The 3,940-nt window shown below is 47.2% G+C and overlaps 1 long non-coding RNA gene across 1 annotated transcript in view; it reads right to left on the reverse strand.

Annotated features, from left to right (window-relative positions):
• Window positions 1–111: 111 nt before the first annotated feature.
• LOC115293844 overlaps window positions 112–3,940 on the reverse strand; it is a 4,962-nt gene continuing 1,133 nt past the window's right edge. Inside the window, exons 2-3 of the long non-coding RNA XR_003909627.1 lie at window positions 2,900–3,513; window positions 112–261 (exon numbers count right to left, since the gene is read on the reverse strand). This is a non-coding gene — a long non-coding RNA (uncharacterized LOC115293844). The remainder of the gene's footprint in view (window positions 262–2,899; window positions 3,514–3,940) is intronic.

A 3,940-nucleotide genomic window follows, 5' to 3' on the forward strand; every position in this document is an offset into this window, starting at 1 on the left:
CTTTGACAAATGCTATGAACTTATTAGCCAAATTTTGAAAATGGACCGGTGATTCCTCAGGCTTCTGCAGTGCTAGACCAGCCAGCTTCCGGGGTGTGGCTGGAGCAGGGCTGGAGATCTCTGGAGTCAGAGTCTTTTTGAGGATTAGTCGAGCTGATCATCTGGATCTGGATCACCTCACCAAGCTGAGGATTCTTCAGAGCTGGCCTTGACTCCAGGGTGATGCCTGAAACTTTAATAGCGGCTGAACTTCTTGTTTATCTGTGAAGTCCACATTTAAGTCTCTTGAAAAGGCGTGACCCCTATTTTAAATATCATCCTCACAGACTAACAAGCCTGAGATCCAACAACAAATATTCAAAGACAACAGAACTAGAGTTACATTCACAGTAGTGCATTGAGTTTTTCTCTCTAAAAAAACCTCCTTTATCTGAGATAGCCAAATCAAGACTAATGCATTGGTGGAATACTCAATGTGTTTTTGAATTTTAGATGATTTAAGTAGAGAGAAAACATAAATGCTCTAGATTACAAACAAATACTTTATAACATTCCTGAATATCACAGATTTCTTAATCTGGGTGAGCAACCATTAAAAGAACAACAATGTTTTTCACAAAACTATAATTTCAAAGTGAGTTAAACCCATTTGGTAGGGAGAGTTTTGCACCCGATACAGGGCGAAGGGAAGGAGGGCTACCCAGTCTCTGCCGTCTCTAAGGTCAATTTAGTTAAGGTCTCTTTTACAGTTCTACTCCTTCTTTCTACCTGTCCTGAAATTTGGGGTCTATATGCACAATGTAAATTCCAATCTGCCCCAGTGAATTGTGCTATTCCCTGACTTACCCTAGACATGAACACTGGTCCATTATCTGGCCCTAAAAACTAAGGAAAACCATACCTTGGCAGGATCTCTTCCAATAATTTCTTTTCCACAATAGTAGCTGTCTCGCTCTTGGTAGGAGAGGCCTTAGTCCACCCTGAGAAAGTATCTATCCGCGTCCTTAACTAAAGACGCCACTGCAGCCACAGTTCTTAACCAGGGGGACCATCCGGCCACTATTGTGTCCAAGCATTTGGACAAGTAGGCCACTGGTCTTTTCCAGGGTCCTAGCGTCTGGGTCAGCACACCCTTGGCCACCCTTTTACTTTCATCCACAACCAGGTGGAAAAGCTTAGTAATGTCAGGAAGCCCCAGCGCTGGTGCCAACAAGAGAGCTGTTTTAGAGTTTCAAATGCTTGTTGATGTTCCATTGAAACTCACTCTTGTCTTTGGTCAGTTCATACAAGGGCTTAGCAATTTATGCAAAGCCTGGAATCCACAATCTGCAAAACCCCGCCAACCCCAAGAACTCTCTCAGTTGTGTGGGGTATTTAGGTGGGGGTATGTGGAGGATGGTGACCTTTCTGGCTGGAGACAACCATCTATGTCCATCCTTGAGGATGTATCCCAAATAAGTAACTTGGGGCTTACAAATTTGAGCCTTTTTAGCAGAGGCTCTGTATCCCAACTTGCCCAACATCAGGAATAGTTCCCTGAAGGCAGCTTTCTTCAGGGGTGGTTGCAATCAGAAGATCACCAACATAACATCTGGGTTTTCCCTCCGGTACACACCCAAGTCTTTATGCAGTGCCTCATCGAAGATGGTAGGGGAGTTTTTAAACCTCTGAGTCCATGTCAGCTGCCCGTTAATGCCAATATCAGGATATGCCACTCGAAAGCAAAATGTTCTTGACTTTTGGGGGCCAGGGGCAGGCTGAAAAAGGCATCCTTGAGGTCAAGGACTGTACACCACTGCTTCTCAGGTGGCAGGGAGCTCAGAAGGGTGTGCGGGTTCGGGACAGTTGGATGTATATCCATTACCCATTTGTTAACCTCCCTGAGGTCTTGCACCGGCCTACAGTCATTAGTACCGGGCTTCTTAACAGGGAACAAAGGAGTGTTCCAGGCAGACTTGAAGGCCCTTAAAACACCCAGGCTTGTGGGTATTTCTGGAGCCACTAGTCAATGTGGGCACCAGGAGTTAGGGGCTCCTTGCAGGCCAAAGTGAATCTGAGCCCTCATTTTTGATAAAAGGTCTCTCCCCAGCAGGGGGTAAGGACAGTCTGGGATAGTCCATGAATACTGCTCGGTCCCGGTGACAACTTGGACCCAAGATTGCTTACTTGAGGTAGGCCCCTTGGCCTCTAATAATACCGAGTGTTGAGCCCCAGTGTCCACCAAGAGGTTAGTTGATTTCCCCTCCACCTTAAGAGTTACCCGGGGTTCAGGTAGGGGTTTCAAACCCCGTCCTCCCTAATCACTATCTTCTCCAGCGAATAACACTTTAGGCGTGCTTTTTCTTTCAGGGCAGTCTCTGAGCCAGTGTCCTTCCTCTTTACAACAGGTGCATTGATTCTTACCTATTGGTGTCCTGCGGCGCTCTGGGTCTCTTTCTTGTCCTCTTCTTCCAGCAATTTTCTTTAGTTGGTGGTGGTGGTCCTCTGGGTTTGCAGTCATGGCCCGTAACACTCTAGCTAAATCTCTATTTTGTCCTTTTTTCTGCCTTTACTTGTTTTTCCTCAGCACTGTCCCTGTTATTGTACACTCTTTCTGCTATCTCTACTAGATCTCGGAGAGTCTTTTCTCCGAGGCGCTCGACTTTCTGTAATTTTCTCTTAATGTCAGGTGCAGCCTGGTTAATGAAAGCCATTGCCACGGTTGACTTATGATCTGCGTGCTCTGGATCGAACGGGGTGAACTGCCTGAAGGGTCCCATCACCTGCTCTAGAAAAGGGGCGGGGCTTTCTTCTGCCTCCTGCCTTATATCATATACCCTAGTCAGACTAGTGGGCCTCTTAGTGGCCGCTTTGAGACCTGCCAACAGAGCCTGGCGATAGACCTTGAGGCGCTCCTTACCTTCTCCTGTGTTATAATCCCAATTGGGGCAGACAAGGGGAAATCCGGCATCGATGTCAGCGGGGTTCATGGTGGGTACTCCTGTCGTGCTTCCAGCAGGATCTGTTCTCGCTCCTCAGTTGTAAACAGAACCTGCAACAATTGCTGACAATCATCCCAAGTGGGTTGGTGAGTAAAGAGTACAGTTTCTAACAACCCAATGAGGCCCTTGGGGTTTTCTGAGTAGGAGGGGTTTTGAGATCTCCAATTATAAAGGTCAGAAGAGGTAAAGGGCCAATAATGATGAGGCTGGTTTCCTGCCTCGTCTATAGGTCCCATGGCTCGCAAGGGGAACATTGTGGAGTCTGGGGTGGTGCCCTTTCAGCCACGGGTCCCATACGCTGGGCCTCCTTCAACGGAAGGGGATGGAGCAGAGGAAGATGGCTGTGGTGGCAATGGGACATTAGGAGCAGGGTCAGAGGGAGTTGGAGGGGATCGGTAAGGTAGAGGGGGAAAGAGGAGATCCTCATCCACTCCTTCCTGCAAAACCGGGTAGGGGGGTGCTGAGGGTGAGGTCATGGTTCGTCTCGGCTTTTCTTCTTCTGGGGTTCGAGTCACCAGAACCTGAGAAGATACTGAAGAGAGAAAGGGTTTCACCCAAATGGGTGGGTTAGGGACCAGGTTCTTCCAGACAACAATGTATGGAATCTGACCCGGAAGGCCCCCCATACGTTGATAAACTCTTTCTTCTATTGCTTCTATGATTAGAAGGTGAAAAGTACCCTCAGGGGGTCATCCTGCCTCGAAAGTAGGCCATGTAGATGTGCAGAATATCCCTTTTCAACATCCATTGATAAATTGTGAGCTCGAACCCTAACTTCCTTGAAGTGAAGCAGAACCAGATCTAGAGGCTTTGAGGCAGACTTTCCCATGACATGAGTTCCAACAAAATAAAACAGCACAAAAGACAGGATTAAGCCACAGAACACAAAAATTAGTCCTCCTGGCCAGGAGAGGAGAAAATGAAAGTAATCCAAAGAAAAATAAGTAGGATAAAGACCC

Source organism: Suricata suricatta, chromosome 6, assembly GCF_006229205.1.
Source record: "Suricata suricatta isolate VVHF042 chromosome 6, meerkat_22Aug2017_6uvM2_HiC, whole genome shotgun sequence".
NCBI classification, from domain to species: Eukaryota; Metazoa; Chordata; class Mammalia; order Carnivora; family Herpestidae; genus Suricata; species Suricata suricatta.